This window comes from Solenopsis invicta, chromosome 1 (assembly GCF_016802725.1).
Source record: "Solenopsis invicta isolate M01_SB chromosome 1, UNIL_Sinv_3.0, whole genome shotgun sequence".
In the NCBI taxonomy this organism is placed as follows: Eukaryota; Metazoa; Arthropoda; class Insecta; order Hymenoptera; family Formicidae; genus Solenopsis; species Solenopsis invicta.
In genome coordinates this window covers 5,870,980-5,897,131 of record NC_052664.1, presented here as the reverse complement: position 1 = coordinate 5,897,131, position 26,152 = coordinate 5,870,980, and the positions used below count along the sequence as shown (strand labels likewise).

At 31.6% G+C, this 26,152-nt stretch overlaps 1 protein-coding gene across 8 annotated transcripts in view; it reads left to right on the top strand.

The window, feature by feature from the left end:
• Nucleotides 1-26,152, top strand: part of LOC105205743 (histone deacetylase 4) — a 232,228-nt gene that overhangs the window by 106,793 nt on the left and 99,283 nt on the right. The gene's annotated exons all lie outside the window — the stretch shown is intronic.

Below are 26,152 nucleotides of genomic sequence, written 5' to 3'. Positions count from 1 at the left end.
TAGTAATAACGTATTATGAGTATTTTTGAATGGTAAAAATATGCTGTGTGTAAATTTGAGCTGTATGTTCAGCTATAAAATATTTGATCGTTTAACACTTATAAGCACTCACATTACACATTTTAAAATCAGAATAATTTGGTAAAAAATATTATAATTATTATTGTACAATAAAAAGACAGAAGACATCAAAAAGACATTGTAAGGTAAATGTATCGGTGGTTGGACAGTTAAGTAATTGCCACAAAATCATTTTTTCTTAGGTTTCTTAAAATCCAAATTTTTAGTTTATCATAAACACATACTATAACTGAACGGTTCCTGTAATTAAGTTTATTATTAAATGTGTTATTCGTGTTAGTTGTAAATTATTTTAGCCATAAATATGATAAAAATCGTATGTCCTATTTATTGAACAAAAAATGTGACATGGCTCTGTGTCTATAAAGATGTGATTTAATTATTGTGCAAATAATAAGCGATTCTTTATTAGAGAAAAAAATCGTTTTTCACATTATCAAAAAAAGTATCTATTTTTTTCTTTTACTTTTCTATAACATTGTATTTCAACCGACTAAGCTCGAATCTTTTCTTCTGTTTTGTTACGAGCATCGATTAAATTTTGGCTTACCCGTTTCAAAATTTAAGGATAACATTTTAAAAAACTTTAATAATAATGCCTTAAAATTATTACAAAAAGGTACAAGATAGAAACATCATGACAGTACAATATTTCTAAGAGCACCTTGTTTTTAAAAAATCGAGGTAACCGTGAAACGACAATTATTCAACTAGGACCAAAATCAATTTTATCTGTCGAGGAAGAAAATAAGATTGCAATTTGAATTTTAGAACATTTCGACACAAAGTGTCCAATAACAAAAATGCAGCTCTTGAACAACTTGATAATCTGTCTCGATATTAGTAAAAGAATTTCACCGTTTAAAGATAATCGACCTTGAAGGTTAATACTCCTTTATACTTGATACTTGATATTAATTTTATAAGTAAAAGAGTATAATATTAACGTATAATGTTAACATGTTGTCACTCAACGGTTGAAAAACGAATATTGAAAAGAGGCAATCTCAAAAATACTCGTATGCATATTCGTGTATACTCGTCATGTTTCTTCATAATACTCTGCGCGTGCTTGAAAGTGCAAGGAACGGACATCAATATGATATAATGGAAAAACGGGCTAAAAATGGTCCATATGAAGTGTAAAGGCGATGAAATATTTTTGTAAAGGCTATTTACGATGTTGTCACATTTTTATAAATCATGTTTTAAGTAATAACTATTGCATGAATCTCTACAATAGAATATATTAAATAACATTTTGATAAATATATTGTTAACTTTTAATATAAAATATTGATTACGCTGGGCGACGTGGTTTTGTTGTTTGAATAAAATTTTATCTTTTCCTATGTACTTTTGCCCGCTGAATCCAGCACGCAAATTGCTCAGTCACGTCAGGTTTTTGAGAAAAGTGAAGTTAAATGTGCCAAAAACGATGCTTTTTGATATATTCGTGATTTTTTTGCTAGCAAAGTGAATTTTTTTTTATACTTCTGCTTACGCCATCTTAAAGTGTCAACTTTGACTTTTAAAATAGATTTTTGTCAACACCATTTGTTTTTTTTTCTCTCTCTCTCCTTTTTTTTACTGGCTAATCTTTGTACGTGTGAGGTCACGCCACGACTAACATTTCATTGGCCAATTTTGTTTCCGTTGTATGAATAAAAGTTACCATTTTCTATGCATTTTTGCGCGCTGACCACGAATCTGGTAAACAAATTGTCAGAAGTTTTAGAAGAGTGAGATTAAAAATGTTAAAGAAGTCATTATTTTTACCTTACCATTTTACCTTACCAGTTTAAACTCACTTTTCTCGAAAACCTGCCGTGATGGAGCAATTTGCTTGCCGGATTCGTGTTCAGGGTGCAAAAATACATAAGAAATGATAAATTTTATTTAAACAACAAAAAAAACTTCTAAAAACGGCGCCCTGTATTATTAACAAAGTGACGATTATTAACATAATTATTGAATAAAATGTAAATGGGTGTACCACCTTCTCCTCTATAATTTAGGATTAGTCAAATATGACAGAAAAACAATTCGCAATATTTATTCCATATTTTTCTAAAAGCTTTCATATATGAAAGGAGTTATGTTAGAGTAAGAAGAAAATGGATTATACAAATTTTTCGTAGTAAAAACGTCTAAGACGACGGATTAGACTTTTGAATATTCTTCTGATAATTTAGAAAGGCACGAAAAAAGTTAAAACGTTTGTTAATTTTAAAAGAAATACAAAACTAACACGTTTTATTAATTAGTATTAGATGGTATCATATAGCATGGCATATCATTTGTAATTTTATGTCTTTTTTACGAATATTGTGAAAATAAATTACAACGATTGATAACTATGTAATGCACCCCCGAAAGCTAATGCATCGTTCCCGGCAGTTAACAGTAGGCGGCCTGGCCAAGCTCTAAAATGCCACAGGCGCATCGCGCCTAATAACACAAGTCTACAAAATTTGGGGGGCGGGGAGGCTCTTTTGCTTTGAACTTTGAATGACGTTTCTATAGGATTTTGATGCGCTGAAAACGACTACGTTGTCCATTTTTTTCCATCACCCTCCATTTTTCAAATAATCACAAAAACAGCTTTTTTTGAACTTAACTTCTTTATAAATTTTTTCTGGTTAAAGAAAAAATGATAGCGAGGTCAGCTTTACGGCATTTTACGCAAAAATATTCCCACAATACAGAAAATATTTTTTCGCATCTTATAAAAATGTTTTATGCAAACCGTAAACAAAAAACTTTGAACAAATCGTAAAAAATCGTAAAAAAATAATAAATTTTGAAATATAAAACCAAATAATTAAAAAACAAAAAATCTTACAAAATATTTGACTTTTTACGCAAATTAGCTCTACGTTTCTAGTTTAATTCTTTTTTTGAAAAATTAATTTTTGACTATTTGTTAAAAAGTTATTGAATTTAAACCATAAATGCATCCCGCGAGCGTTACCTACGGTGCGCGACATCCTCTCGTGTCTGACGGACTGCCATCGAATAAAGTTCAAGAAGTTATAAAATTATATGAGATCATGTTGTGTATAGTTTTTTTGGTCACTAATTTCAAAAATAAGCAAATCAAAATGGCGGATTCAATATGGAAGACAGGAATTTAAAAAATGCGTATAAATAACATGAACATCGATATCTGATGGTTTTGTAAATCTCTGATTATTGCTGTATAATTACAATTGTTCAATTGGAAATAGCGGATCTAATATGGCGACAAATAAGTTTCAAAAATTTATCGCAATAATTTAAAATTGTATTATTTATACCGTATGACAATACAAAAAAAAAGTATATTATGCTTCTTTTAATGATTTTAGTGTAGTTTTTTGCTATTTCAAAATTTTTACTTATTTTTTGTTACAATAGAAAATGTACATGCAGAAAGCTAATTTTGCGTTACCTATCCTGTACCACGTGGAGGCATCACCTTATTACAGGATATGGCCCCTTACATCAGGAATATATTTACACTATGTGCAATCCTTTTTTTTTCATTATTTACAACATTACTATTTAAATTATTATAATATTTACATTATTCTACATAACGATTAATCTTAATACTAAATTTACATTTAATTACATACTTAAATGTGGAATATAATTTTTCAATTTAATAAAAGCAAGCTCTTTTATTTTTAAAGTCCTGAGTCATTGACATCTTTTTGTACTTTCTTTGCTTTCTAGGATTGATCTTTTATTAAATAATAAATGTAAATTTAGCATTAAGATTAATCGTTATGTAGTATAATGTAAATATTATAATAATGTAAACAGTAATGTTGTAAATAGTGAAGAAAAAAAATTGCGCATAGTGTAAATATGTTCCTGACGTAGGGGGTCATGTCCAGTAATAAGGTAATACCTCCATGTAGTACAAAATGGGTAACGCAAAATTACCTTTCTGTATGTACATTTTCTATTGTCACAAAAAGTAAATGAAGATTTTGAAACGGCAAGAAAACTACACTAAAGTTATTAAAGGAAGCATAACATACTTTTTTTTGTTTTGTCATACAGTATAAATAATACAATTTTAAATTATTGCGATAAATTTTTGAAATTTATTTATCGCCATATTAGATCCGCTATTTCCAATTGAACAATTGTAATTATACAGCAATAATCAGAGACTTACAAAACCATCAGATATCGGTGTTCATGTTATTTATACGCATTTTTTAAATTCCTGTCTTCCATATTAAATCCGCCATTTTAATTTGCTTATTTTTGAAATTAGTGACCAAAAAAACTATACACAACATGATCTCATATAATTTTATAACTTCTTGAACTTTATTCGATGGCAATCCGTCAGATGCGAGAGGATGTCGCGCACCGTAGGTAACGTTCGCGGGATGCATTTATGGTTTAAATTCAATAACTTTTTAACAAATAGTCAAAAATTAATTCTTCCAAAAAAAAAGAATTAAACTTGAAACGTAGAACTAATTTGCCTAAAAAGTCAAATATTTTGTAAGATTTTTTGTTTTTTAATTATTTAGTTTTATATTGCAAAATTTATCATTTTTTAACAATTTTTTACGATTTTTTAAAAGTTTTTTGTTTACGGTTTGCATAAAACATTTTTATAAGATGCGAAAAAATATTTTCTGTATTGTGGGAATATTTCTGCGTAAAATGCCGTAAAGCTGACCTCGCTATCATTTTTTCTTTAACCAAAAAAAATTGATAAAGAAGTTAAGTTTAAAAAAAGTTGTTTTTGCAATTATTTGAAAAATGGAGAATGATGGAAAAAACGGACAACGTAGTCGTTTTCAGTGCATCAAAATCCTATAGAAACGTCATTCAAAGTTCGAAGCAAAAGACCTCCCCCTTCATCCAATTTTGTAGACTTGTGTAATTAAACGCTTCACATATCGAAGCTAACGGCTGAAGCCGACCGTTGGCAAGGCACGATCCGCACGCGTGCAATACCAGCGTGCACGCGCAGCACGACGCAGTTTTCCGTCCTCTGTACCGGCGCTCAACGAAGAGCGAGGCGCGTAGAAAGAGACGGCGCGCAAGAGATACGCGCAGCGTCTCCGAAGCGCCTCCGAGGAAAAGCGAAGTGAACCGAACGCGCTGATTGCCGGGTATAAATAGCCCGGCGATCAGCACAGCATCACCTAGCCTCCACCGAGATTCCGTACCGAACACATCCTCCGATCTCTCGGCAAATTTCGATCCTTCCAAAACACCGGCTCCTGAAGTAGAGGTGCTCTGCCTCAGCCTCAGCCGAGCATTCTCGGCAAGCCGGTCGTATTCCGAAATCTTCGCTTCGCTCCTCGTCGCACAGAAGAACGGTCGAGGAGCTCGGCCGCCCCCGAGGTTCTCGACCTGAGGTTCTCAGGGGCCGGCGGTCCTCCTTCCGAACTACCGGCTGTTGGGCCTGTTCTACAATACGTCATGTGTCGCTGTCGGATGTCGGGTCGTAAAAGATGGGAGTTGTTTATTCGTTCCGAAAACAACACCCGATTAGCCGACAATACAATACGCATGCGCCCAACATCCGAATTCGTCATACGACGCATTATAGAACAGGCATCAAGCCTAGGCCATCCAACGCGCTTCCCGATAATCCCAACACAGCGACTCGTCGGGCGTTCAAATACTCCGCGCTCGTCGGTCCGCGGACCGCCGTAGACCGCGCCACCCGTTGCGACACGCGTAACCGGTGACGCCCGTCCCAGGAGCCGCACTAGAATCGCGCTCATATTTACATCATAATAAACGCACTGTACATACCTGCACACGTTTTGTTTTTACTTTTACTGTTATCCGCGTCCCGCGCCAAATGTAATACAGATTATCAGCACCCTTTCTTTTGTTTCTTAATTCTGTTATTAATAATTAAGCATTCGAAATACCAAAACGCTTCCGCGTACCGATTCTCTACTTCCCTTTTGCCCGAAAGTAATTCTTAATTTTGTTGTGAAACCCACGTCACTGAGCTAAAACTGCGCATTAAGAGTTTCAGTTATTTCAACTATTATAAAAATTTACTCGGGAATACATAGTGAAGTTTAGATTACACAACTAAGTTGAGTTTCGATTGAACTGGATCGATCGTCCACGCTTTAGTATCGCAATTAAGTTCACGGACGTCGATATTTCCGCGAAGGCCAAGTTTAACGCTGCAGATTTTACCGGAAAGTATACAATACATATATTCCTGTATGTACGATATTTTCTAAAACTGCAATATTTTATTGCAATTGAATCCGACTTAAAAATAAGAAATGGACACTTTGCTTATATAAATATGTATATAAAATAAGAATAAGAATTCCACAGATACTATAGCTCAACCTAATTAACTTATTAACATTAATAAATATTTAGTTTTAATGTTTTAATGCTGGTACACATTTCTTCTTTAAATGAAATTGTTATTGTTTTTTTACTATTTTACTTGTGCGAAAATACTGATTAAAAAGTTAAAATTTTTAAGAGTTTTGGATGTCACACAAAGTATAATAATAATAATAGGTCAGATTAACGAGCTAAATTAAATGATATAATTCAAGATTTAATTTACAATAAACATATAAAACATATTTTTTTGCTATTTTTTTAACAAACGAGTATGAAAACCAATTTTACCATGGATCGATAAATCGTAACTTCTTTGTAGTAAAAAAATGTTACAGAGTTAAAATGCTATTATACATATGTAATAATGCATATGTTTTTCATATCTATTATTTTAGCAATTTATTTTGAAGATGGATTATACTTTTTCAATTAGTTTAATTATAATTAATAATAACACTGATCAACAAATTTGTTTTGAGTTTAATGAGTGAGTTATATTGAATTTATATTTTTTATGTACTTGACTTATACAGGGAAAAGTACCGGAACAGCAAAATATCTTAAAAACTAAGCATTTTAGAAAAAAGTGTTTCAGATAAAAGTTGTAGTGTTTCAAAAGATCTATTTACTAATATTATCAGTTTGACCTTGGCTGGCGTTGCCAAGATCAGATCGAAATCACATTAACTTTTTTAAATGGAACACCCTATTTTTGATTCCAGAATTTAATAGCTAGTGTCAAGAGCTTTCCAAAACCTTGCAAGAAAGTTTATTTTTTTTTTAGTACTTTCCAAGTTGTAGGACTTGAATGCTACAGTGTATTGTAACTTTCAAGCGTCATAACTTGGAAAGTACTTAACAAAAATAAACTTGAACATGAATGCCCTCTACGGTCGCAGCTAGGTCTTTGTGCTTCTATTGTTTTTGTGATTTTATATACTTTTCATAAGTTCAATGAACTGCGCGCCGAATTAATTTTTAGTTATAACACAATTCTAAATTGAACAAAGTAATATCACGTATTATTAAATATTAATCCTCCCCCCCCCCTCCTGAAAAAGGGTTTGTTCAATCTGTGTTGATACAGCAACAGTCAAATTATCTCTCTCTACTATTTTAAAAGTCACGTTGCCTTGGAAAGCGTTTTAACTCATAGTTGATTATTGCGAGAAATATCATCACAGCTTCAGTGGTCGAGTTGTCTAAGACACCCGTACCGGAGATTCGGAAGGTTTCAGATTCGAATCCTGGCTGAGGTGATATTTTTTGCAATAATGTTTTTACAGTTCTTTTAGAGGGGAAAAGGGTTAATATTTAATAATACGTGATATTACTTAATCTTGTTTAATTTAGAATTGTGTTATGACTACAAATTAATTTGGCGCGCAGTTCGTAGAACTTGAGAAAAGTATATAAAATTACACAAACAATACAAGCATGAAGACCTAGCTGCGACCGTAGAGGGCATTCTTGTTCAATTTGTGTTGATACAGCAACGGTCAAAATATCTCTCTCTATTTTAGAAATAAACTTATTTATAGTGTTTTGAAAACTTTTCGAAATAAAAAATATAGAATGTTAGGGTAATACCAATATCCTTTTATTAGGAAACTACCGATACTCTAATGTTATATTTTTTATCGCATTTTCTTATAGTCGATTTTGAGAACTTTTCAAAACACTATAAATAAGTTTATTTTTGTTAAGTACTTTCCGAGTTATGACGCTTGAAAGTTACAGTACACTGTAGCTTTCAAACCTCACAACTCGGAAAGTACTCAACAAAAATAAACTTTCTTGTAGGGTTTCGGAAAGCTCTTGACACCAGCTATTAGGTTCTGGAATCAAAAATAGGGTGTTCCATTTAAAAAAGTTAATGTGATTTTGATCTGACCTTGGCGATGCCACCCAAGGTTAAACTAATAATATTATTAAATAGATCTTTTAAAACCTTACAATTTTTATCTAAAACACTTGTTTCTAAAGTTCTTAATTTTCGAGATATTTTGCTGTTCCAGTACTTTTCTCCCACCCTGTATATATACATATGTGCGTGCTTGCGGGCGTACGTGTGTGTGTATGTGTATATATATATAACACGAATCTGAGTGTAGAACGTCTCTAGGACAAATAACACAATTACTGATAGTGGAAATACGGCAAATTTGATTTTAAATGCATATTTAAGTGTATAAAGTATATTATATAATTGTATGTAATTTTATTGAATAAGTATGCAAAAGTTTGCCCGGTTTATTATTAAAAAACTCAAATTCAGTAATTTGCCATATAAGAAATTATTTTTAATCAATGATGTAATTGTTATTGTTTTTACAATTTTATTCCAACGTTTTGGTAGCATACGGATACCTCGATCACAAAATGATTGTGATTTGGTGTTGAAGAAGGGAGATTTGTAGTTTTTGACAGTTTTCAAAAATACGAATTTTTTCCATTCAAATCGTTTTCTAATGATCGAAACAAGCAGTAATCCACTGATGTGATGGATATCAGGAGAATATGGTGGGTGTGATAGAATATTTGAATTATTAAAATGTCTATTATTATAATGTTTTATTAAAAGTAAAATTTAAATTTTTAATTAAAACTTGAGATTTAGTTTCTAATATTTGAGACACGTATCAGTAATTGGACCATTTACCTTATCACGTCAAGATTTTAAAAACTCTACTATGAAAGTTAATAGAAATTGCAATTTACAATTGAGCTAGTCACAAAAAATTGTATTTGTATTTTCGAATACAATTTCAATTACATATATCAATTTTAAAAATCTTGTTTTTCTTTAAATCGTAATTATTTCACAGGGTATTAATGTATTAGGGTTTTTTCTGAAATTATAACTAAAATTTATACTTTAAATTTATTTGAAAAACACTATAAAGTCATCAAATTTCTCATGAAAAACTAAATCGAGATAAGTCCATTTTTTCTGTAATGCTTAATGAAACAGTATAAAAGTATTATTGAATAAAGCTAATTTAATCAGCATCATCTTTTAGACGGACAGATACAACAGTGAGTCGCGCGCATCATAGTATGTGTGAATGTTCTGTCTACATCACTATGCCTTTGCAAATTCATATTGTTGCTATATTGTAATAATACGAAAAATTTTTTGGCACTAAGAATATTCTTCTCGTTAGAAGACAAGGAATAGAACTCTTGTTAAAATTGAATTATAGTATTTATATAAAAAATATATCGGGGAGACCAGGGCAAATCGTTAGACCTTTTTTTCTTTTGTGTCTCCTGAGTCCTATATTAATTTAAAAAAAAAAAAAAAAAAAACGAGCCGGTTTGAAAGGTTGAACCTTCCCCTTCACAATGCCGATATAAATAGAACATGAAAATGTACTTGCTTTAAAGTACATATAAAAATGTCGACCAATGTCAAGAATTAAGAATAGCCCCAAGCCCGGGGTAATTCGTAACTAGTCCGGGAATATTCCGAAATTTGTATTTTAAGTTGAAAGTTTGTAAAAAAACTATTGTTAAGACTTTCTTTTATTTAAAAAAGGATGTAGGTATACAAAAAACAAATGCAAACATACACGTTCGCATGTTCTTTTATGCCATCGGTGTGACAGATTTTCTAACCTCACAAGTGTCAATCTTTAACGCTTTATAACTTTTTACCTGCTTAAGAGTGACGATTTTATATTCATATTCATGTTCTATGTACTAAAAGACACAATATTATTATGTTTGAACTAAATCAATGAAGAACTTTATCTTAATGTTTAACTCTGCGTAGCGCAGACGTTCGTAACACAGCCGAAGGGTTAGGGTTACCCAATTTAGGTTAGGCGCTGCAATCAGTATTAACGAATTGCCCCGGTGCTCGGTATTACGAATAGCCCCAACATCAACTGTGCGCATTATTGCGTATGATCGACAAAAATAGGCATCACACAACAAAAAGTAAACACGAAATGTTTTAAATACATTTAACTGAATACGATACATTCAAAGTTTTCAAAAAAACCTTATTGTCTTATTTAAATTTCGAAGAAATGCCGACGATCAGAAATTACTTCGACTGTCGCAAAACACATTTTTCACTACTACGACTTCAATATGACGCCGTTACCAACAAATCTTTGTTAGCAACATCGTTACATTAGGACGTGTTTACAGTGTTTAAAGTAAATTTTTAATATGTACCCATAAAAAGATATTTCCAATTATCGAATTACCCCGTCTAACGATTTGCCCCGGTCTCTCCTACTTATAAATTAATAAAATTAATAAAAAAGTTTTTTTTCGTAAATTTGAAACTTTGTGCGTCTTTTTACATAGGATAGATATATTGTCTTTCCCTTGTAGGTACTTGGTAACAAAATTATTAAGACAAATAATATGTAATTAAATCAGGACTCTCGAAATTGAAACACTAAAAAATTGAAAATAAAGGCTAGTGACAACGAAAATCAGCGCGGATATAGGTGCGCAATCACAATTATTAATATTATTATAAATATTTATTAACCTTAACAAAAGCGAACAAATGTTTTGACTCACTTTGGAGTCATCCTTAGCGTATTGATAATGGAATTTCGAAAAAAGTCTAGCCGTCATTAGTTCATAATGCAAGAAACAGTTGAGTCACCATCGGTTTGCCAAATTTGTAGTGGCATCTTTATATGTAACGATGTCGAAGATGACACTTCTCAATTGAAACTGACAAAGACTAGTCAAACCTTTGATAATGCTTATTATTAAGAAATATTTTTTTTTCAAAAATATACAACTGAAAGTTATTCACTCTGCAAAGAGACGCGTTCCTTGTCTCAAGTAAAACAGTTTACTGTAAACAATTTTACTATGGATTTGGCAAATCGTTGGTGACTCAAGCGTTTCTTGCTTTGTGGACTGATGACGGCTAGACTTTTTTCAAGATTCCATTATCAATACGCTGAGGATGACTCTAAAGTGAGTCAAAATGTTTGTTTGCTTCTATTAAAATAAATAAATATTTATAATAATATTAATAATTGTGATTGCGCACCTATAACCGCGCTGACTGTCAGTATAGCCTTTTTTAATTTTTTACTGTTTGAATTGTTAAAGCCAAGTTCTACTTCTTTTGGTTTAAAAAATTGACTTTTTTACATTTTTTTTACATCTAAGGTATATGCATTATGCTTGTAAAACCATTTTGTGGTATTCGAGTTATTTAAGAAGATATGGCCTGCTGAATGTAGCGAGTATTGATGCAACGACGTAATCGCATAAAGTGGGATTATTTGACTAATTTAAATGCTTGTGAAGAACTTTTTTGGTTTTCTTCATATAGAAAACAACACAAACTTGCGAGGCACATTGTTGATCGATAACAATGAGAATTAAGAAATATATAATTAATTTTATTTGATATATATTCAGTTTAATTTTAAACACCTTTTTCTCGGAATCGGTTTTTGATATTCCGAACAGAGGACATTTCACGAACCGATCAACCGATTGAATCTGATCAAAATGTACGATAATTAGATATTTTTTTATTGGAGAATGAATCTCAATAGAGAATCAAATATGAAATTAATATTTTTTGTGCATAGCATTAAAATTGTAGTTTATCCTCCAATAAATTTAATAGAGGAGAAGAAGGTAATATGGCACCCACTTTTATTTTATTGAATAATTTTGTTTATAATTAATATTTTCTAATGAAATTTGAACGATTACATTTATCAAAGTGTTGTTTGACACATTTTAGGCTAAAAGTAATGAGATATTTATTATTTAGGACGTGATTTATAAAAATCTAATACCCTGCATAATCGGTGGCAGAAAAAAAGTTGTTGCAATATGACTATTTATAAAAATAATTAAAAAAAATTAGTTTAGTTTAAAAAAAAACATCTTGTTACAAAATTGTATATTTTTAATTTTTCATTGTTTAGAATTTTCCTGATTTAGAATTTGCCTGCGTTTAGAAACTTTAGAAATACCATTAGAAATTTAATTAGAAATATCATTTTATCCTTATTTAACATGAAACAACAAGCATAAAATGATGTTTTTAATGTTACTAGACACCGCTCTTTAGAATAATCGATTTATCCAAGAAATATTTTGATATAAAAATTTCGCTTAAAAAGTCATATTAATGAAATTCAGTGTTCTTGTTTTAACTTCGTATAACTCGAAATGTGTGTAGTTGAATCAAATAAAATATGTATACCTGAAAAATGTGAATAACAAAAATACACTCAAGTATGTGTACATTCGTGTGATAATACACTCAAGTTTAAAAATAATGAGGAAGTATAAGTAATTAAAGGTTAAAGGTATATCTTGAAAAAGTTTAGAAATGCTCACAACTAAAAATGGCTAACAATTTTCACTTGTATATTGTCATATTAGCATCACTATAAAACGGCGGGCTACTAAATGAATAACTCCATAAGTAATTGTTAGAATACGTCACCTAATAACGGAGATAATATTGGTAACCATATTGTCGACAGTAGCCATAATACTCTCTTCTTCTCTATTTTTTAGTAAATTTTCCCGTAACTTTGTCAATACAATTTTTACAGTCGGAATTCTGTTCAAGGTTGGGCCGTGTAAATGAAAACAGCCTGGACCCACATTGAACAAAAACCTCCAATGGACGTCTGATGGACGTCTGCTGTAGAGGTTTGGACCCTCCAATGGACGTTCCATGGACATCCAATGGACGGTCACTAGTTATCCACAATTCCGCATTGCGCACGTCTATTGGACATCCATTAGACGTTATTAATGGATGTCCATTAGACGTTACGTGGATCATTAATAAAAGGTTCATAGAGCTTTAGTGGATGACAAACCGACGTCACGAGGATTATTAGTAGTGGCTTTGTGGAGTCTCAGCAGATGTTACATGGATTATTAATGGACGTCTGCCGTGGAGGTTTGGACCTTCTAGTAGACGTACAATGGACGGCAAAAAAAATTTTTTTTTTTTAACACATTTTATTATTTTTATAGTTTAATCTGTATTTATTGTTTTACATATAACATTTTAATTTAATAATTACAATTACGCATTATTTTACAAATATTTGAAAACGCATGTCGGCGCCGGCGGGATTCGAACCTAAGATTTTGGAACGACAACCTAACACGTTAACACTGAGTTAATCGTACAATTGTGATATCGATAAAAAGTTATATTTGAAGTAAAACTGATTTGAACAGGAAGAAACTTGCGTCTTGAGTATCGCGTGAACACTCTCACTAACCCTTTGTTTATTTAGCTTTACATCTTTTTGAGATAAACTATATAAATAATTAAAACCTGTTTCTATCCATGGCCAGATCAGTCAAAAAATAACAATTAGAAATAGTATCGGAGCATGAAAAAATATTATTAACGTAAAGAGCCCGTTGCAAAAGTTTGTCAATTTTGCAATTAATAAATAAATTGTCAAAAATGACTGTAGAGGAAAACTGATTACGCCAATCGATTCACGGGAAAAATTACTAAAGAAACATATATGACGCTTCCTTAATTGTCATAGTTGTTATAATTGTTATAAACAGATTAGTTGCATAAATGTTTTGATAAAGAGATAATGGCCGAATTTTGTGAAGAGAGCGCATGATATGCGTAATGTAACATTTCATCCTTGTTTAACTTTCTGTGATCAAGGATTATGTTAGGTGCATTATGCGCTTTACGGAATTTATCTGACTTCTATGATGGAAATAAAATCTTATGAAGCTATGGAGATTTTATGGACTTCTAATGGACGCCCATCTGATTTTCATGATGGAAATAAAGTCCCATGGAGCTATAGAGGTTTCATGGACTTCTAATGGAGATCTATCTGCCTTCCATGATAAAAGTAAAATTCCATGGAGCTATGGAGGTTTAATGGACTTCTAATGGACGTCCATTTGACTTCCATGGTGGAAGCAAAATCCCATGGAGCTATGGATGTTTCATGGACTTCTAATCGACGTACATCTGACTTCCATGGTGGAAGTAAAATCCCATGGAGGGCGATAGAAGGGACATCTACTGGAAGTCAATTTTTATATGGGGACTGATACGACAACGGTTGTCATTTTTTATTTTGTTTACAAAAAATATTTTTATACATTTTAGTGTGATAAATAACATGTAAAAAGTCCCGAATTCCTACTTCTTTTCTATAGATCCGGAAAAAATACTAAAAATAACCTAATTTTTGATCAAAAAAAGTAAAACCTTAAGTTATTTTTTACTAGCAGTTGCATAATATGTATGCTGATAAAATGTTTTATTTTCAAATAAATGTATTTATTTTAACATCATTTTTTTTATTAAAAAAAATGTTTTCCAAGTTTAAAAATAAATTATTTTATACTAGCTAATATTTATTTAAATCAAGGAAATGATTTGAACACTAGAAACTTTTTTTTAAGTGTACCGCAAATGATGGTAAAACAATAAAATTGGTTAATATGTATTCACCAAGCAATAAAATTATTAGACAAATCAAAATCGAAAAATTTTCGAAATTGTTATTATTTTTGGTACTTCTCTTGTATGACATACACTTTGGGATTGTATTTTGGTATAAAGAGTAACGACTGGAAATTTAATCTAGTGCATATTGTAAGCACAATTAGTATTAATATATTTTTCTTTTTTATTATTACTTTTTTTAATGGGTTTTTAATGGATTAACTTTCTTTAAAGTTAGTATAAAAATAATTTTTTGCTAAACGCTTAGAACAATAAAATCAGGATTGAAACAATAAATTAACTTAAAGAATACAAATCTTCTATACGTTTCATACGATTATGCCGATATTTTAATCCTTAAATACATAAGTGGGTCTGAGAGTCCCCATATGAAATTTTGAACGCTTGCTGTGTGAAGACGGAATGAGATAGGAGGTTTGGACCAGGATGTAAAGAAAGTTTGAAACCTCTTTTGATTGATATGGTTAATCAACTTTTTTGGTCAACTAAAATTTGAACGGTACGGCAGCGAAGTTTTGTTAGGGACAATGCGATCCATATAGTGTGTGAATGAAACTTTTTTGTAAATAATCTTATGTAAAAAAACTGGACAAAACATGTTCAAACAGGTCCGTTCGTGTATGTTATTCTGTCTAAAGTTAAAATACTATAGCGCCGTGAAAGAGAGGATTTTTGCGTTAGGTCCGAAATATATTATGAAACACATCAATTTTCAATTTTAGACATCTTGAGTTTATGAAAAATATCTCATATTTGCCTTGTTACGTAAGTAATTTTTTAATAGAAATGGCAGCGACTTTTTTTTTAAGTATAACTCTTTAGCTTTAAAACGCCGTATTGTAAAGTTTTTAAAAGTTTTTTTGTTGCAAAGATATGGTTTTTTTTAAACATGGATTTTTAAACACCCAAATATTCTCATATTCTTGTTATATAATTCTACTTTTTAAAAGAAATGACAATACTATATATTTTTGAAAGTATGACTTTTTACCTTTAAAATGCCGTATTTGAAAGTCTTTAAAAGTTTTTTTATTACGGAGATATGATTTTTTAAAGAAAAAGTAGATTTTTGAACAATTTCTAATTTTTGCTTAATGGTTTTTTTTTATTACTTAACAATAAGTCATTTTTCGGCAGTTCAGAATCTCAGAAATGTGAATGCATATCGATTATGCATTCACATTTCTGAGATTCTGAACTTTTATATGAAAAAAAAGATTGTTAACAAATGTTGATTAGAACTAAAGTTATAACTTCTCAAAGTTGAAAAAGTCTCCCATATGTTTGTATTCGTGATTTTATTAAATTTACGTATTCTATTCGTGACAATACATGAAACAAAACTGTACAAAATATTTTTTATATTACTTTTTATATTTACAGTTACGTTGTACATTTAGAAATAAACAAGTAAAATAAGTTAGAATAAAAGCGATGCAAAATTTGCTCAAATTTTATTAATTTTGTTTAGATCAATTTATTGTTGTATTAATGTCACTGACAAAATGTTAATCATTCTACATGAAATATACATTATGATGGTCAAGATATTGCATTTTGATTGGAGATTTTTATATAATTTACACTTTTGGTGTTTCCTTAAAAGAATTTTTCTAAGGGTTTTTCTGTAATAAAAAAAATTAATATCTATTTTAAACAAATATTGAAACAAATTTCTTAATATCAACATATATTTAACATAATATAATTTTAATTTTTTTGAGGAATGGTTGGAAATAGTAACATTTTGAGATATATCAGTAAATTTAGATTTGCCTTGCAACTAACCTTGAAGCTTGAACTAGACACATATAATTAACACATATAATTATCGACATTGGTAATGCAAGCATATTCAATTTTCCCAGGATATTATCTGTGTGCGTCAAATTGGATATTAATACCGTTATTACCATACATTATGTGTTTTGTTATATTTATTTTTTTTTATCTATTTCTTATTCTTGAAAACTGTTTTTTATTCTAATAAATTGCAACAAATAATTTTTGACAGCTTACTCACGAAAAGTTATTCACTTTGAAAATATATAACAATAAATGCATGTTTCTTCTTTTTTACTATTGACACAAACTTTTACTAGTAGGAATTTTAAAGCAAAATATATATTTCCGCAATACCTGAAGTCTCGCGGCGATCAGTCCGACAATTAAAAAAAGAGTCAAGATATTAAAGAAAAGGGCAAGTCGTGTTGTCAAAATCGGCCTTACTGATGTCATTAAACCTTGATCATTATATTCGCGTATCCAGTCTTGCACCATGATAGTGTTTGGATCTAGCATTTTGGGATCTAAGATAGCCTATAATTAAATTAATAAAATATTTGTAAATTTTTATATATTTATATATTCATAATTTTAGTAAGTTTTTATACATTAAGCACGTTCAGTTATTGTTTCTAGTCAACTATTTTATGAATGTAAATATATATTTTTTTGAAACAAAAAGGGGCAATAATCGAAAATAAAATAAAAATGTTCTTATTTTATTATGTATATTAAATTTTGTCCATCATATTTAAGCCAAGTCATCAATAGTATGAAATTTGGTTAAAATAACTTATTAGACAGATATCTCTTTTCTTAAGGGAAAATATTGTATTTCCTCCCTTTCTTTTTATTTATTTCTTATTTTTGCGTTTTGTGTATTTTAGTCAACAGGGCTTACTATTACTTTTCTTGGTGAAACTACTGAAAGTGATATATATTATACTAACGAAATCGCAGGCCAAGGCCACTGAATTCAATGGCGCTCTACATAATGGGCAAGGTGGTGGCGCAGGTGTGATTCTAACATCGCAATAATTCGCTAGGCATTCTGCACATAGCAAATGACCGCAAGGAGCTCTCACGCCAATTTTTGGTTCTCCCAAGCAAATTGGGCAAACTTCGCCGTTATATGTCACTATGGATTTGTCATTGCTGCAAAAAAAAAACGATACCTAGTGCGTCGATGCACATGTGTGTGTATTTTATGACACGCATTGTTTTCCATTTAAAAATTACAAAAGAATTATAAAGGATAGCTTTGGCTGAATTAATAGACAGCATGAATTAAATGTTCACAAATGCGAGAGACATGAAATAAATGACATTATACAGAAATACACTAACTTCCAAATTAAAAAGTAGTGCGTGTAAAACTGGCGTATTTTATGCAAACTTACTACTAATTATTAAGAATAATTTTGGTTTTATTTTTAATAGTTTTATAGTTTGTGATAGATGGAACAAATCATGTCTGGCGTTTAAAGTAAAAGAATTATGTTATGTTTCTGCAACATTTCATTTTGTGCTATGAAAGTTTTTGTCATAGTTCTTGTTGGTTTTTAAAATACCTATAATTGTACATGAATTCTTGAAAGAATTTTGGCGAAAAATATTGTTTTTTTAATTTTTAAATATTTAAATTTTTATGGAAATGAAAATAAGACACAGACCGGTTTTTGACAATTCTATGCAAAATATTTTGTTATGTAGTTCTGAACGTATTTAAATTTGCTTCATTTATCAGAAATTACAGAGCTGTTGAAAATAAAGCCAGAACTCTCAATAATTAATGAGTTTTTACGAAACAATACATCAGCTTCACACACACTAAAAGATATAGTAAATAAAACAAATGAACAAAGCAAATATAAACTTATATATTAAAATAGCAATTAATAAAACAATATTCTGCATTTTGCGTTAATTTATTGCAAATTATTTATGTAAAACACAAGAGTTTTTCTTGAAAATATACCTGAGGTCATTTATTTTGGTATTTGAATTATCTTCTGGCTCGACTGTAGTCTTTCGAATTCTTCGTAAACTCCATCTTCCGCTGGATAAATCCTTCTTCTTGAACAAGATGTAAATCCCGAATCCTACTGCGAGCGCCGTAATCCGAAGAGCGTAACCTTTCCATCCCGAAATCGGACCTTCGCTTGGAGGTACAATAAAAGTAAGAGTCCTCATTCGATATTGTTCGGTGAGGTTCATTTCATAGTTTTCTCTTTGAACCGACTTTGATTAATTAATTTAGTACTAGAATACAATTTGTTGATATTTTTCTACGGTTCCAACTCATTTGAAAATTTCAGAGTCTATGAGTTCTTGATTAATAGATAGATATGTAAACGATGATGACAGATAATAACAAAGTGATGTTCAACTGTCATTGATCTAGCATTAAATTCATAATGTTAATTATCTGAATTTAGAGACCTTCTAATAAGAGGGTTTCTATCTGAATTTAATGTTTTATTATTTACAAATTTGTGTAATTTTTTAATTATATTATACAATAGTTGAGAACGTTACTTTACAGATGTATTTAATTACATCCAATTTTACAAATGTGCTATACTTTGAATGAATTATATACACATAAAAGTTGTGTTTTTAACATTCTGTTTTCATTAAACACTAGATAAAACAGCCGCGCGCTACAAAGCTTCTAATATTACACAATTTGATACAAATTATAAATTGAATATTACACTATTAACCCCTCAATACGCAAAGTTAAAATACGCGATTCCCGCGATGACAGCCGCTCACCAAGAGTGCTTTCCAGCTACGACACAAGTCGATACTATGTAACACAGTGTATCCAGGCTTTTCAGTTATGACACAAGTCGACACAACCGTATAGTCGTGAGCTAAAAGGTTGCAACACATTTTCTTCGATTGTTTTTGAAATGTAGACTTGCTTATCAAACGGCAAACGTTATTGGTTCTTATCTGTGGATCCAACCAATTAAGCATCGAACCATCTACCATCAAAGAAAATGTGTTGCAACCTTTTAGCTCACGACTATACACAGCCAAAATGCTGTGTAACTAGTTTTGTGTCGCTATAAAATATCACATTTTTTACATTTCGTATCACTGGAACAGATGCCGTTTTTTCTAGCAAACATTCTTAACATCAGTTTTTGCGCGATGTTGAAAACGATGTCAAATGATCAATATTTATCTATAAGAGGTTGAATACATCTAGCTTCGACAGAAGCAGTGTTCCAACTACAAGTCAACACTGTGCAACAGTATATGTTTTGTAGCTGGAAAGTATTCTAAGTTGTCTAGTTAGACAAAGCAGACGCGCATTTCAAAGCTTGTGATATTACATAATTTCATACAAATTATAAATTTAATATTACACTATTAACTTCTAAATAGAAATAGTCAACATATGCGATCTTTGCGATGACTGTCATTCACGAAGTAAGCATTGAATAAGAACCAATGAGCACATCGAAAAAGTTACAACAATAAACTTCGAGAAATCGAGTATTGATGCAATGCACTTTTCAGATAGCATGATAAATATAAATATATTTTTGTACTTTATTTACTTAATTTGTTATTATTTTAAATTACTGATATGTTTTTTGGACCGATAATGTAACAACACAATGATAATAAGGAAGCCTTCTTCGATCGCAGCTAGATCTTAGTGCCTATATTTATTCGTGTGGTTTTATGTACTTCTTTGAATTCAACCAGAATGTACGCCGAATTTTTTCCGATCATAATACAGCATGTTGAATAAGAATTAGTGATATCACGATTTTTATTAAATTAATTAATTTAATATAATAATTGATGCTGATTTGCATCTATATACCCATTCTCTCCCTTATTATTTTAAATTTAAATATTGTCATAATATTTAAATCAAGAGACGCGGTAGCGCCTTGCGCCATGTATATTTTTTTTTGTCTTTTCATGTAAAAGTGTGTATCATTTACAGGAAGGAAGACAGTTTTTTTATAAATAAATGGTTGTTTTTCTTAAACAGATTAATGGTATTGAAAAACAAATATAGTGGGGGAAAGTATCGATTTTTCCGAGCACAATGGCACAAGAATGATGTCCGTAAGTGCATTCGATGCTGAGATATGAATTATGCATGTATTTTACAGCCCGATTTATGTCATAAAAAATTCAGATACGTCGTCGTCGTCGTCTGTTTTCATCATCGCAAAATTTCAGTTTGTCTCCTTGATCCAAGTATACACAGTTCGAATAGGGAACTGTACCGGGATGAATCTAACGGATAGAGTGTTCCTCGAGTACTCTAACATTGATCTTCGGTACCAACTCTCTGTTAGCAACCTCTATAAAGCTATTCGATATCTTCGTAAAATTTCAAATTTGTCTCCTTTGGCGGTAATTTTGAAAAGCTGTACAAATATATATAATATTTTATTGACTTGGTCTTTTATTCTCTCTTTTTCTTACTCTTATCTCCCCTCTCTTTCACTCTTTTGTCTCTCCCCTTCTCTCTCTCTCTCCCCCTCTCCCCTTTTTTCTCCCTCCCTCCCTCTTTTCCTCTCTCCCTCCCTTTTTTCTCCTCTCTCTCTCTCTCTCCTCCCACAACATGCAAATTGAGTTCGCGGACTCTGTTCGCAACTTAGGACTGAACATCACCAGCAGTCTCAACTGAGCCGACCAAGTCCGCTTTACCTCATGCAGTGTAAACGGGGTTTTCTGGCGCCTAAAGTATTACAAAAATAGTCTTTTGCACCCTCTAAAAATACGGCTCATCACATCGCTTGCTTTTCCCTTCTTTGATTACTGCGCCGCAGTGTTAACTGATCTTACCGCACAACAAAAACTTAAACTTAAGCACCTGATGAATGCGTGCTTTTGTTTCGTTTTTGACCTCCGTCGGAGCAAACATGTGTCCCCGTTTTCCGAGCGTCTCGGATGGCTTACCGCCGATAACCGGAGAGAATATTTAACCTGTATACTAATTTACACCATCATCCACTCGGGATCCCCTCTCTTCCTCGCCAACAATTTCCAGCCCTCCCTCCGTTCTCTTTCCTACCTTCGCTCTACCGCCTCTCACATGGATTTTGCTTTACCTTCCTGCCGTACCTCCACTTTTCAACATTCATTCATTTACACCATTTACTAAGTGGTGGAACTCCCTTCGACCTAGGATGAGGGAGGCAAACTCACTAAAATCTTTCAGGCTCTTTCTCTTCGATGATCTGGTGGAGGGGCGCGGGCCAACCTCAAACCCAAATGTAACTTAATTAAGTGAAGACGCGGTTATTTTTGGGCACGCGGCACTAACAATGCTACTCACAATCTCCCTCTCAACATTACGTTATCTTAACTCTTTATTTTGTATACTATTCAGAATCTTCTCTTCAATAACGTCATCTTGTTTAATTTTACATTATTCTCTGTTCTTTAGCTCTGTATTCTGTTTCTTTTTTTTTAATTATTGCTTATATTATTGTTTTGTTTTGTTTTATTTTATTTTACTCAAGTTTATTAATTGCGTTATAGTTAAAAAAAATTTACATTATTTTTTATGCATTTACACTATTGTTTTATACCATTCTGTTCTGTTTGTATTTCAAGTTTAGTTTTTCTGTTAATTTTTTGTATATTTTGATTTTGCTTTTTACTGTACATATTTTTAGAGGGCAGGTCTCTAGAATGTAAATAAAGTCAAGTCAGTCAGTCAGTTCCCCCCCTCCCTCCCTCTCCCCTTTTCATCCCTTTTCTTTTTTCCGCTCTTTCCCTCCTCCTTCACCCCTCCTTGCCTCTCCCCCCCTCTCCCTCTTTTCTCTCTTCCCTCCTTCCCTCTCACCTTTGCCACCCTTTTCCTCCCTTCCCTTCTCTTCTTCCTCCACCCCCCTTCTCTTCCTCCTCCATCCCCCTTCTCTTTTCCTCTCTCCCTCTTCCTATCTCTCCCCCCCTTCTCTCTCCCCCTCACCCCCCCCACTCTCTACCGCTCTTCCTCGTCCTCTCTTGCTCTCCCTCGTTCTCCTACCGCTTTCTCTCGGTCTTTACCACTCTCTTTTGCTCTCTACCGCTCTCTTTCGCTTTCTAGCGCTCTCTTTTGCTCTCTACCGCTTTCTTTTGCTCTCTACCGCTTTCTTTTGCTCTCTACCGCTCTCTTTTGCTCTCTATCGCTCTCTACCACTCTCTTTCGCTCTCTACCGCTCTCTTTTGCTCTCTTTTGCTTTCTACCACTCTCTTTCGTTCTCTACCGCCCTCCCTTGCTCTCTACAACTCTCCCTCGCTTTTTATTGCTCTTCTTTGCTCTCTACCACTCTTTGCCATCTTTTCTTGCGCTTTCTCGCTCTTTACCGCTTTTTTTTGTCCTCTCTCTCGTTCTCTACTGCTCTTTCTCGCTCTCTCTCGCTCACCTTCTTCCTGTACCGTTCTCTCTCGCCCTCTCTCGCTCTCCTTCGCTCTCTACCGCCCTCTGTCGCTTTTCCTTGCACTTTCTTGCTCTCTACCGTTTATCCTCGCCCTCTCTTGCTTACTCGTCTTCTACCGCTCTTCCTTGCATTCTCTTGCTCTCTACCTTTTTTTCTCACCATCTCTCGCTTTTCGCCGATCTTCCTTACTTTCCCTAGTTCTTTACTGCTTTTTCTCGCTTTCTATCACTCACTCTCTCTTTCTCTCTCTCTCTCTCTCTCTCTCTCTCTCTCTCTCTCTCTCTCTCTCTCTCTTGCTCTGTACCGCTCTTCCTTATCCTCTCTTGCTCTTTCCCGCTCTCTTTTGTTCTCTACCGCTGTCTTTCGCTCTCCCTTGCTTTCTCTTGCTCTTTATCGAATTTTTTCGCTGTTTTTCTTTTTCTCTTTGTTCCAGATATTTATTTTTGTGACTATAAAACAAACATTTTCTTTTTGTGTTTCTATAACTTTACTATGTCTATGATATATATTATTACTGTATCAAAATATTTAGCAAAAATTTGTAAAATCCTCCTAAAAGACATTAAAAATGTAAAAAGAGCGCCAAGTATATTTTTTTGTATATAGAACCATTTCAAACTAAACCAAAACTACAATGAATAAAACCAAATATAATATCATCAAAAAGAAGTGAAATCAAAAATATTGCAAGTATATTTATTACCGATGGGTTGGAAATCTTCTGACCACGTTGCAATTGACCACCAGTCATTTACAGTGTTAAATAGTGGAAAAACTGTACGCACCAGTTGCTCTAAATAGTTGTGGTCAATCGCAACGTGGTCAAACGAGACACTCCCGTACCGATAAACAGCAAATTATGTGACAGATAAAATCAAAGATGGACAAAATCTCTAGCAGCAGCGTATTTGGCGCGCCCGTTCTCTTAATATAATTTTTAAAGTACGCAGTCCTATTGTTCATATTTCTGCTTAAATCATTGACGAATCTCAAAATATTCTATTCACGTACTCATAAGTTTACAAATATACTTATACAGACAAGAAGGCTTGCCATCAAAATAAGCAATTTTATTTAAAAATATGATACTAAATTATTACAATTCATTACAATATATAAAAATTCTGAAACTACTTATAAGACTTATTTGTCACTAGAATGACTCGTCCCTTTGACTGATCGTTATTACAGAATTTTTATTTTTAAAATTAAAGAATTAGAAAAATTATTAGTTAAGTTTAACATAAATATAATTGTTAAATGTACAGAATATCAAGTTTGAATTTTTACAATATTTATTATTGCATTTAATATTAATCAAATAATATAATTTTGAAATCTTGTGATTAACTGTAGCATTACAAAAAATAAAAAAGTACTTGTTAATTTTTAAGTAATTATTAATGTTATGAAAAATTATAACGTTATTATTAAATCGTTATAAAAGATTATTTTAACCGTATCAAGTATATAAAAAAAAAAACGGGCGCGCCAAGTACGCTGCTGCTAGAAATTTTGCCCATCTTTGATTTTATCTGTCAAATAATTTGTTGCTTATCGGTACGAGAGTGTCTTGTTTGACCACGGTGCGATTGACTACATCTATTTAGAGCAGCTGATGCGTAGATTTTTTCCACTATTTAACAATGTAAATGGCTGATGGTCAATTGCAACGGGGTCAAAAGACTCCTAATTCATTGGTAATAAATATATTTGCAATATTTTTGATTAACTTTGAGAACTTCTTTTTGATGATATTATATTTGGTTTTATTCATTGTAGTTTTAGTTTAGTTTGGTTCTATATACAAAAAAATATACTTTGCTCTTTTTTTACATTTTTAATGTTTTTTTAGGCGTTTAATATATAATAACAAAAATTTTTAATTTGCTACATAAGTATTTAAGATTTATGCAAAATTGTGATTTTTAACTTAGTTATTTTATAAATAAATTTTGTTTATTCACAAACTACTCACTGTTTATTTATGTCTATAATTACTGTATCATAATGAAATTTTAAATATATCATCTTAAATACTTAAAGTTGTTATACAAAAAATAATCGGATTTTTGTCATTATTTCTTATGTTATTTTTTTGTTATTATTTCTTGATTTATTTTTATTAAAGCACATTTCTACTTTTTATTAAAATAAGTTTTAATTCAGATAAATAATCGTTGCCAAATTTTTTGTATTACTTTTAAACATATTACAACATATTAAAAGCTGTAACTTTTTATAATTTGTCCATTATTTCCATTATTTCCATTATTCCAATATGTATTATATATTTTTAATTCATTAATTTACAATTTTAATTATAAAAATTTAATGTTAGATGAATTTGCATTTTTTATAAACATTTTCAAGATTTTATGTATTAACTTTTTAATCTATTAATAGTAATACTATTATTAAATAGTATTAAATTTTTTAATATTATCACCGTTATTGTCTCTTCTCATTTTTTTTCTTCAAATTTTATGTTGATGTTATTTAAGTTTGTTTTCTTCTAATCTTATTTTTAATATGCGAATAAATTTCTATTAATTTCTGTGAATCAAAATAGTTACAAGTGACATAAGATTTTAAAGTTTTAAAATCTTGTTTTGCTCATTAATTCTAAAATTATGATCGATGAGAATTATGGTTCCAAATCAGACAACATTGCATTTGATTTTTGATGCATTCTTGCAAAAAGTGCAACATATGCATACGGGAATTGCGTGAAACTTGTTCGTTTACATAACCGTTGGACGAAGTCACTTTGGTCTCTGTCAGCAACCCATGCTCTTTTTGGAAATAAGACTCAAACTCCCACGTGTAACAAACGACAAACGAGAACGAAAAACATTCGAGAGACACGGGAATTGGATTAAACATGTCGGATGTGCGCCATGTTGACGTGAAACTTTGCACCGGCAATGATATGCATACTTTTGCACTTCTATTCGACGTGCGCGACAAAAGCTTTTATTCAAAGACATTGAAAAGCTTTGTGCATAAATCTGCATCTCCATTTGTTCCCTTTTTT